The following is an 11,281-nucleotide window of genomic DNA, read 5'->3' as shown; positions in this document are numbered from 1 at the left end:
CATTACAGCGAGGAAAAGGGAACTCTCCCATTCCACGCTGTATGCAGATCTCTGTTCAGAATTTCGAAGTTCTAAAACTTCGATCATATGGTCTCGACCATATGGAATTTGAGATTTTAGAAACTCAAAATTCTGAAGGGAACCCATATATATATATATATATATATATATATATATATATATATATATATAGATATATATAGACACACACATACACACACACACACACACTCAGAAACAGTGTACATTTAAAAACACAAATGATTAAACTCAGTTACTAATGCCAGCCATTAAAAATGTCATACCTGCATACTTTTCAACTGTCCAGTTTTTCATAGAATGTCTAGATTATTAACTTTTTTCTGGTCTGTTCCTTATAAAATGTTTGCTTTGCTGGCAAATCATTGGGGTTGAATTCACTGTATAATGACATACATTTGAGTTTTAGACTTCATATCCTTCAGAAAATGCAAGCTAAAACAAATCCTGCTATTCTAGCAACTTTCTAATTTTATAAGAGCAATATTTAAAATCTGTCCCCATTTTTGTGTCGTTGTCCCCATTATTTTAGGCTTTGTCCAAGTTTCTTGAGCAGAGAGTTTATAACTGTTAATATTAAAAGAAAACAAGCTGTTTCTTGCAGCAACTGCTCGACCTCTCTCTCTCTCTCTCTTTATTTCTCTCTCTCACTCAGTCACTTCCACTTTTATGCATGCAGTCAAACATGCACTCACACATACAGCCACAAACATAAGCACACACCCAGACACACTTTTCTATTTTTTTAATTATCTATTTATTTTTATTTTACTTTCACTAAACAGGAAAAGTGGTGCTTAATGAGCATAAAATAGTTGTGGCTATTAGCTTTCTTATAGTCCAAGTGCCACAGCAGCTTAATATACTGCCATAAATTGGTGGACAATTTTTTTCAGGGGGCATTACCTGCACATTAATACCATTTTGAAGAACGTTCATTCTCCAGTCAGAGTGGTGATGTACAGGTCTCCCATTTTCTAATAATATTTAACCTTAAATGATATTGGATTCCAACAGTAATCAAATTAGAATTAATTTTCTGAAATATAGGCATGCATATAACTTGATATGAAGAATTAAAAAAATAAGTAACTATAAACATTACTCATTTTTATTGTAGAAAGTTTGGAAATGAAAGAAATTATCAGAGTCAACCTTATGACTAACTTTGTTTTATAGTATTTCTTAATGTATAGTTTTTATTTTTTAAGAAATGTATTTTTTGTATTTGAAATCCATTGACATTTTAATTCCTAATAGGTAAGAAGGATAATGTTAGTAAAATCACTGGATTTAATTGTCATGTCATGAGATACGTTAGTTGTATCTGCAGCCTGTATATATTTGTGTGTGTTGTGGCACCAGTATTGTTTTAAATATGCCAGTAAAAACATCTGTTTCACAGCAATAGTGCCAGAAGCCAATAAAGCAAAACAAAGTAATTCAGTGGCATAAAACAAAAGAGCCACTGTACCAAAATTTCACAGAGATCATGCTTTCATACATAAGACTGAATCTGATAAAATATGAACACATTTATGTACCGCTAACAGTAATTTAGCTTTGTTCGTAAAATTTTATTTCAAGCTGTACAAACTGTGAGTAGGAGTCAGCTACCATGTCCTTGAATATTTCACAGAATACTGAGACTGTTTCCAGCAAACTGTGCTACAGTTTTATATTTTATATTTTCTATATATTGATGAAACAGAATTCATAAGACCATTCTTTTCAGTTTATTTTATTTGTTAAACTGGTAGCCAGACTATATGTAAGTGCCTCCTTAGTGGCACAAAAAAGGGGTTATTTTCTGGTTAAGTGACTTTCTCCCAATCAGGCAGTAGGCATATGGACGACAATGGAGTCAGTCCATACTCAGGATTATTTAATTATGTTTATTACCAGATCATGACCTTAACTTTCTATATTAAACTAAACAAACAACTTAAATAATGTTCCAGTAAGACACAAACGAATGGTTAATTATCAATAACATTCCTATGGATTTCTGTTTTAATGGATTCACCCTGAAGTGTTTAGCTTGATATTTGTGTAGTTTCAGTAAAGCACTTTTTTATTTATCTATTTAATATCTGCCATATTGACTTATTGCCAATCAGTCCTTCTGATTCTTGAATATCTTATAGACTTTTACCAACACCAAACCCCCAAAGTTGAAATCTTGACTGGTAAAAAGTATCTTGTTTTAAAGGTTTCACATGAGGAGTGTCAGTGCCTAGCTGTAAGGTATCCCTTGTACGACATTTGTGTGACCTCTATCAGCAGCTGGAACTAGAAACCACAGCTTTCAGATTCATAGGCAGAAGTAATGCCACATGCTCTTCACTGTCTTCCTAAAAGTGATGCACCCTAGTAGCAAAACCAGACATATGGCTGTCAGCTTTCTTGTAGCTAAGTTCTAGTTTATATATACATTTGTGTAAGGAGTTGGAGAGTTTCTTCCAGGATTTACAATGACTTACCACATGAAGTTTGGCTTCCTTGGTAACATGTTATCTGAAGAGCATGTCTAGCTGACCCTCACATTTCAGAATGTAAGTTGCATAGAGATGTGTGGATATATTTATATTTATAATGAACACAGGCTACTAATATTAATTGTATCGTAGAATACTGTGCTCAGGCCTAGTGACCAACATGGAACACAGACTCCATCACTTTAGTGGAAAATACCTCAGGTCACAATCTTTTGGGTGGTTGTTAGTTTCAGACATCATTTGCTGATTTGACAGTTGGTGCATCCAAACACAATTTGCATGCCTTCGGGAACATAATGGATTAGCTGGTGCTTAACTAGCTTCATGAAATCTATGTCAGTTATGACAATCATCACTGAAGCTAATCTGTTGAGGAATGTAAAGTGTGCTGTACCATGATTTAGCTTTTAGCAGCTAAATGTTGCATAAAAGGTTTGGCAACATTTTTTTTGTAATACTTGCTTTCTCCACAGTTTGAATATAGTGTTGGTCTACTTGAAAAGTGCATTCAGTGGGTAGGATGTCTACCATTGATCAAAACATATTTTAGTTTTCAGCATTACTTTTTATCTAGTTTTATAAATTTGGAGTTCAGTGAATGAAGATGTGATCCTTGTACATTTGTTTCATCACAAAATCCCTGTAGAACAGCTATTGAACTTTTGGCAGGTTAAATCAGACTGCATATCAATAATAAAAGAAATACGATGGTAATTGACTTGAAACTGAGTAAACTTTTTAAAGGAACTCCAGGTATTGCAGTCATGGAAGCTACAGGTATGTCGTAGTGAATTTGCTGCAAATGGCTGTTATGGCCATTTGGATTCACTGTGGCCGCTCTTTCACATCTCAGGATGCATGGTAAAGTAAATCACTCTTTATGAACAGAATCGTCAAGAAAAGCAATGGTCTAGTTGGATAAAGTGATAAAAGAAATATAAAACCTAAAGAGTAAAGTGAATAAGAGCATAAAGCGGAGCAGAATCATCTGTAAGTGAAAGCAAGGGCAAACTCATTCATGTTATGATTAAACAGGCGAAAATATGCTGAGACAAAAGCTTTGAATGAGGAGAAAGGACCATGTTATCCCTGACAATGACATTTATCTATTAATTTATTTTATTTAACATTTGCTTACCAAGAAAGCCTGACTGGGACAAAGTCCATTTTTAGCAGCGGCCTGGGGAGATTTTTATTTTATTTTTATTTATTTAACATTTGTTAACCGGGAAAGTCCGACTTGGAACTAAGCCAATATTCAGCGGAGGTCCGGGGAGGAAGGCTCCAGATGCATGTCTTTGTAACATGGGAGGAAACCGGAGCACCCAGAGGAAACCCACACGAACACAGGGAGGACATGCAGACTCCACACAGAAGGCACCCCAGCCGAGAATCGAACCAGAGAACCTCTTGCTGTGAGGTGACAACACTACCGCTGCACCACTGCGCCGTCCTAATGGACCAGATATGCACCAGATGTATGAAAGACACTGAGGCTAGAGAATGAGAAGATGTTATCCCTTCATATCACTCTTTTTTCTAGTCAGAGATGAGACAGGGGACACTAATGAATTCCTAAGTGGACATTATCATTGGGTAAGACTGAAGCAACAGAATACTTTGAGCAATTTTAGACAACAAAGGAGAGCACAGCTTAGATATCACTGATTCTGTAGTACAGACTGCAATGAACTCACCAAGAGATCTGTCTTGTGCATATGGAGAATATTCCCATGATACCTCACAAGTGGAAGCAAAAATGGAAGGCCATATTAGGATGAGAATCTGTTTTTGTTTTATCTTGTGCTGCACCCTATTAATGAAAAGTTGGAAGACGGGACCTCATGACTCTTTCTATCATTACAAAGCATCAAGCAGAATAATATGCGAAAGGAATATTACCTCAAAAAGACATTTAACTGACTAAGGATGAAGTCTGTATATCAGATCTGACAGTGATATAGGACAGTTAGCAGCACTCTCTGGCTCCATATTTTGGTAATATTTTACAGAAATAGCCCGCATTGAAGGTTGCCTTATTATACAGAGCACCATAGTAAAAAAAGACTAACAGAAGTTGATCAAAGGGAGACTTAAGACATTGAGCACTACAGTACAGCACTGAGATGCACACTTTAATTTAATCAGTCTGACTTATATCTGCAATATTTCAAGGTGGGAGAACAATTGTTCCGTTGAGGCTTAGCTAGTATAGCCTAGATCAGGACTGCATTGGCTTGTGGTAAGGTTTGATATTCCTAACATCAATGTGCATTCTTATACATTTGTTCCAGATGTTGGAGTATGTACCACTTGTAGTGGACTTTGTAGGAAAAGCAGCAACAGAAGCATCTAGCCTCTATTAAGTACTGAGCTAGCATGGAGCATGTTCTGAATTCAAACCTGCTTACAACAAATACTCTAGCATTCAACAGCCATACTGACTGATGTGCTTCTGTAATGAATGTCTGAGTTATGACTTGTATGAAAATAAACTGTTCCATTAGCGAATTGTATAGTGCGTGGAGTTGCTGCTTTCTTTATTGCTGTTAAACTCTGGAATTAGTAGATATACCATCATTCAGGGTTTAGTCCAAGCTGACATGGATATTTATTTATTCATTTGTGTATTTATGTATGTTCAATGTTCAGTGTTGTTAAAAGTTTTATTGGCAAACTCAAAGCCTTAAAGGCTTGCATCCAATATATTTGCCATCAAACACCATTTCACCCAGAAATCTGCCTAATCCCTATTTAAATATGGACATAGATCCCAAGTTTCTACTTCTAAGAGGCAAAGAATTCCTCTGAGAACTAGCTTTAAACTGAAATTAATTTGTTATGACCTTAGTTTTACTCTTACCTATTTCCACTGTGTATTCTCCTTCTCTAGTTCCTTTCTGATGATTCATTTTAGATATACCTATACTAGCTGCATAACTTTCTGAATTACTACATTTGTACATAACAATTAAATCCCCCCTTTGTAACTGATATCTAACTGAGAATAGAGGTATCTCCCTCAGTGTATTACTATAGCTCTTTCCTTTCAAACCTTTAATTTGTCGGGTAAAATTCTTCTACATCCTTTCAAATAATTCAATATGTACAATGCTATACATACATTCCCACCATATTTATTCACAGGTCTTACAATGGCTTCAGAAATTGGTACTAATAATTCTTTATCCCTACTCTCAAAGTATTTCTTAGCTCGTTGTAGCACCTTCTGATCCCATCAAATGTGAATCAAAATATAACTTATTATCAGTCTTTATTCCCAAATGCGTATATATGGTAACAACATTCAGCACAAAATTATTTATGGAACAAGGGTAGCATAAGTTATTCCTACCATAATCCATAATATGTTTTTATCAGATTAAACTCCATGTTATTAGCTGCTGCATATATGAACAATTCATCAATTCACCTCTGTAATATACTCTGATCCATAATAGATGTGAATACTGACCCTTAGTGTCATCCGCATATTTACTGAACCATATCACTTTTAAAGATGGAAAAGATGTCATACAAAGACAAATAAAACTGTTCCAAGATGGATTCCTTGGGAAACCCCAGAATAATTAATTTTGGATGCAGAAAATGTATTTCCTAACCTTATCCTGCTAGCTCTACAGCATAATCAATTCTTTACCCATCTTATTAGATGTTGGCTTAAATCATATCCTCTCATTATAGTAATTACTTTGTTATGGAGAATAGTATCAAACATGTCACCCATATCCACATAAATAGAATCTACCCACATCCCTTTATGTAATGCTTCCCATAATAGTTGATAAAAACGCAACAGATTTCTCCTGGATAAAGCCATGCAGAATGATAGCCTTCTTTAGACCTAATGAATCCAATACATACTTTTACATTACTCTCTCAAAATACTTTTTTTGTGATGCATGTTAAACTAACTGGCCTATAGTTCTTAATAACAGAAAGATTCTCCACCCTTAGTTTTAGAAATAACTAAGGCTTCCTTCCATAATCTTGGTACACATCCTGTTTACAATGATCTACAAAAAAGTTGTATTACACATTGAGTAATGGTTTTAATAACGTCCTTCAGAATTTATCCATTAATCCCATATTTGGCCAGCAGTAGAAGAAGGGTTAATTTTTTCAGTATACCCAAATCGGTTTCACAAGATATGTTTGTCCACTGTCCATCTAAATATAATTATCACCCTTTTTTTAATTATTGTTTTTAATACTAGGTTTGCTAAATAATTTAAATCAGTTATTAATTTGTTGTCCTGTATAATGTTATAGTCACTTATACTGTTTCAAATGTTTATAAAGTGATTCCTATTATCTGCAATATGTTTTGCAAGGTTCAACTCATAATTTTGTCTAATCTGCCTCATACGTCTCCTAAACCCAGATCTGGCTTGCTTATACCTACCCTTATTGCACTCATTGTGTTTGCAATCTAAATTTCATCCAGCAATACCTATTTTTTTTATTATGCTTATCCAACTCTGTTTTCTGCCAATGGGCTTTAATTGTTACAGACTTAACTGGAACTAAAGGAACACATTTCACAATTAGTTGTTTTTTATAAGCACAGAATTGTTCCCATTCAGTATATATATAAATATATATATATATATATATATATATATATATATATATATATATATATATATATATATCGTCTAGGTATACCACTTATTTCCATTTCCTCAATTCTTCATTTATCATAAAAATGAGGAATGATTTGTCTATAAAATGAGCATCTATTTATTTCTTTTTTTATATGTATAAAAGGAAGAGGACTGAAAATTCTGTGACATGTTATCATGATCAGACTTGAGTACCTCTGGTTCAGCAATACATTGTGTTACTTTTTATCTAGATTTGAACAAACTATATGCCATATGTTACATCCTCTGGTTGGGTTTTCAAGTGATTGAATATATCCATGCTCCGTGTTAGATTTAACCACATTAATTACCCTCTTTCCATTACAGATATATTCCCACCTAACATGGGGAGCATTAAGATCTCTCGCTATAAAGTTACAATTGTTTTTAAACTTAGATGTAAGTATCTTATTAATTTTTTAAAAATAGACACACCCTAAACCAGGGTGTTATTAAAATATATATTTACAGATACAATCTCAAACTCATAGTCTTACTTATTAAATTAGATAATAACTTCTTATCAACATAAATATACACTCCTGACACCTTTCTTTCCTTACCTAATATTATGGTATGCTGCATATCCTGGTAAACACAATATTGTTTTTTTTTTTTAGAAAACCAGGTTTTTTTATCAATAATACATCAATATTGTTACCTTTACTTCTATCTTCTAATGATAAAAAAGTTACTATTGAAACTTACAGCATTATACATTAAGAATTTTAAGATAAAATCCTTTCCAACCTTTGCATCCCCACTTTTGTTTCTAAAAAATATTCACATAACCCATTATTTTTTTAAAAAGAAACCTACTGCCAAAATAACTTAAATGTAACTTGTCGCCTGCAAAGTATGTAAAATTATTTACCATGTCTTCCTATAGTGGTATAACACTTCAATGTATGACTTAAAGCAGTGCCTCCTTATGTTATTTGTAAATGTCCTAGCTACTTTATTTAATACATATCTACATTTTTAAGCAGAGGTAGCATCACAAAAAAATACCTTCTTACAAGTCAGCAATATTATTAATATAACAGGTAAATAGAGATGTATTACATTGCAGCTACCAACATTATTTACTCCAGCAACTACTATGACCTTGTCATGTTTTTTTTTTCCATTTCTAAACAGATGTTTTACAGCCAATAAAATGTCACTCATCTTGTTTCCCCTTAAACGTGTCACAGTAATTAATCCCTTATTAGGGTTAGACATCAGTTTTGCTATTCCTTACGAATGGAGTCACCTATAATTAACACCTCTTTGCTATTTATGTCTTGATGTACTAACTCACTTGAAAGTATCACCTTCATTTGTTATTAAAGCTGAACCTCCTCATGTTTTTTTGACCATCTAATACTGTTCATCTGCAATTTTATCTGAAACTCTATGATTCATACCTTGTTTAATTCCTACCCCCTTATGTTGTGTCTCTATCCTTTCCACATTTCGTGCAGCAGGACTCAGTAACTTCCTTAACTTCATCTATGTTCTGTCCTAATATTATCCTCATTTGCTCCAAGGAAGAGTTACCAATGCTGCCCAAATTAGAAAGTTATCATTACTTTCATGTAGGGATGTTTGTACCTCCCTATTTTTAACACTTTAACTACTTGAACAGGTGACTACTAACTTGTTCAAAGTTAGCCTGTATCTCATTTTCTGAAAATAATTTATCAGACCTAGGAATATGCAATTTCCCCATCTCTTGACACATTAAACAAATATGTTTTTCAATGTCCCAATCTTCTAAGACATTGCTAAACATGTTACATATATAATGCTTAGATATCCTCTTTCAAGTAAATCTTGTAAACAAAAATTACCTAAAAAAGCAAAGAACACACCAAACACGACTAAAACACGACACAAAAATAACTAAAAACTCATTGCTGCATCTTCTCATCACCACAAGTACACCTGCTCCACTCACATACATGTATAATCCTTCCTTTGGAAGGAAATATATTGGCCAACCTAAACATGACCTTCCCTGACTTTCACCATATCCTCTTTAAGTAAAAAAGAAATAAAGAAAATGTCAGAAATAAATATATCCAGGACTCAAGGTGAATACCACAATGTAGAGATAGCACACTACCACACAAAAGTAGATAAATACATCACACAAGTTAAATAAATGTTCACTACCTATATATGTATGGGCATCTATTTATTCTTTCTTTACCAGGGTAGATTGCTGATTCATATGGAATGTTTTTGAGCTTAGCCCAGAAAGGTGTAATAATAATATTTTCTAAAATGGTAGCTGAATAGCAGATGAAGCATTGTCAGATATACAGCTATAAGTAGCATGAGTACACTATGAATTAGAACATGGTATACGTATTGCTCCCAAGGTCTCCTGGCTGTGCAGTCACCTCTTGTTGCAATAAAATCTGTTCTCTGCATTCAAGGAAAAAGTCATAAGCGATTTTAGAAGACTGTCAATTTAAGTGAATAGAAAATATGCATACCTCACAGTGCGTTCCTGTTATTTTCTAAGTACCTGTACTTCCTGTTATTTACAGTTCTCAGGGTCTATAGTATGTAAGACTGCATTGTTGGTGGAATTACTTTGAGTATAAAGTAGTAAATCTGCTGTTCCTAATTAACTGGAAATACACAGTGCAGTTCTCAAATACTACACTTGCCTTCCATTTCCAAATTGAGCCTGTTAAATTGCAAAAATCTTAAAAAAAAAAAAAAACATAAGAAGACTCAGTGATTGCCTTTTGTAATAAATAGTGTAAACTTATAGAAGTCATGCACAACTGAGCAGGTTCTACTGTTAAATAACTCTCCCTTATACTTTCCTACATCTCTCAAATTGTGCAATTGACAACTCGGTTTGTTGCAGGCTATTTCAGCCAAAAGCATGACGTTGCTTCCAGTAATTTATATACCATAAAATCCCCTGTGTGACAGCTAATATTTAAAAAAATAAAATAAAATTAAGAAAGGAATTCATCTTTCATTAATGCTTAGAAAAAAATAATATTGCATTAGTTATTAATGAACACAAACTTACAAAGTTATTATAAAGTTATTAACAGGTAAGATTTTTATTGGGCAACGAATTCAAAACAGCTTAATTCCCAGTATTTCGGTATACTTCTAACAATATTTACTGATATTAAACTGCAAACTGTATCAATAAATATAACACCATGGTTTATGAAACATAGAATGCATGTTATAGCATAAGTTAAGAATGTATCCTTTGAGCAGCCAGCTTTGAACTATAGACCATATAAATAAATGCTCAATACTTAGTGTACAGCCACTGTACTCGCTGCAGTACATTTCTGGTTTGGAATTTTCAGTTAAATCACTGCAGTACATCAAGAGAGCATATATACCAACTACGTCCAGAACTGCTGAACACACAGGAAGCATAAGCATGCATATTCACATTGCCGATTACTGCAATCACGATGGCCATTTTTACAAGCAATGTCAGTTGCTTAGGGAGTTGACAGGGGTAGTTTTCTTTTTTCTTATTTTTTTTCCACTCAGCCTCCATTGACCATGGAGATTACCTTCCTGATAACTCTGCTAATCCGTTTGTTTATGCTGCCAAGATCTCTATAGTCCATTCATTCCTTGCGGATGAGAGATGAGCATAGTAGGAGTAGTGATATCATTCTGAGGCAAATCTGAATTTTCTCTGAAGCCCCAGCTCCTCACACAAGCTTGTTAGGATCCAAGGGATTTCTGTGCAATGGGTCTTTGCAATGCATGCACACTTCTGAGTGATGTAACTAACAGGACCCGCCAGCTCCTTTGTAGACAAGCACCTTCATGTGATCCTTGGTGCCCATCTAGGATTCTACCATAGACAGTGTTGCTTATGAGCACAATCTTTCACAAACACAGAGGCATATGCCTTATTATTCCTCTCAGTCCCTTTATTTCTAAATGACGCCTGGGTCACTTATTAAACTTGGATCACCTAGTTATAGTCAATGTTTCATCTCCCTGTTTAAACAAAGCTAGATAAGGAAGGACATGCCAAAGACAGATGTCCTACCTCATCCTGATTGTGCAGGTGATGCCCTACCTCCC

This window comes from Protopterus annectens, chromosome 8.part1, assembly GCF_019279795.1.
Source record: "Protopterus annectens isolate FY-2018-M chromosome 8.part1, PAN1.0, whole genome shotgun sequence".
Classification (NCBI taxonomy): domain Eukaryota; kingdom Metazoa; phylum Chordata; order Ceratodontiformes; family Protopteridae; genus Protopterus; species Protopterus annectens.
The sequence above is the reverse complement of the archived record's forward strand: the minus strand, read 5'-3'. Positions refer to the sequence as shown.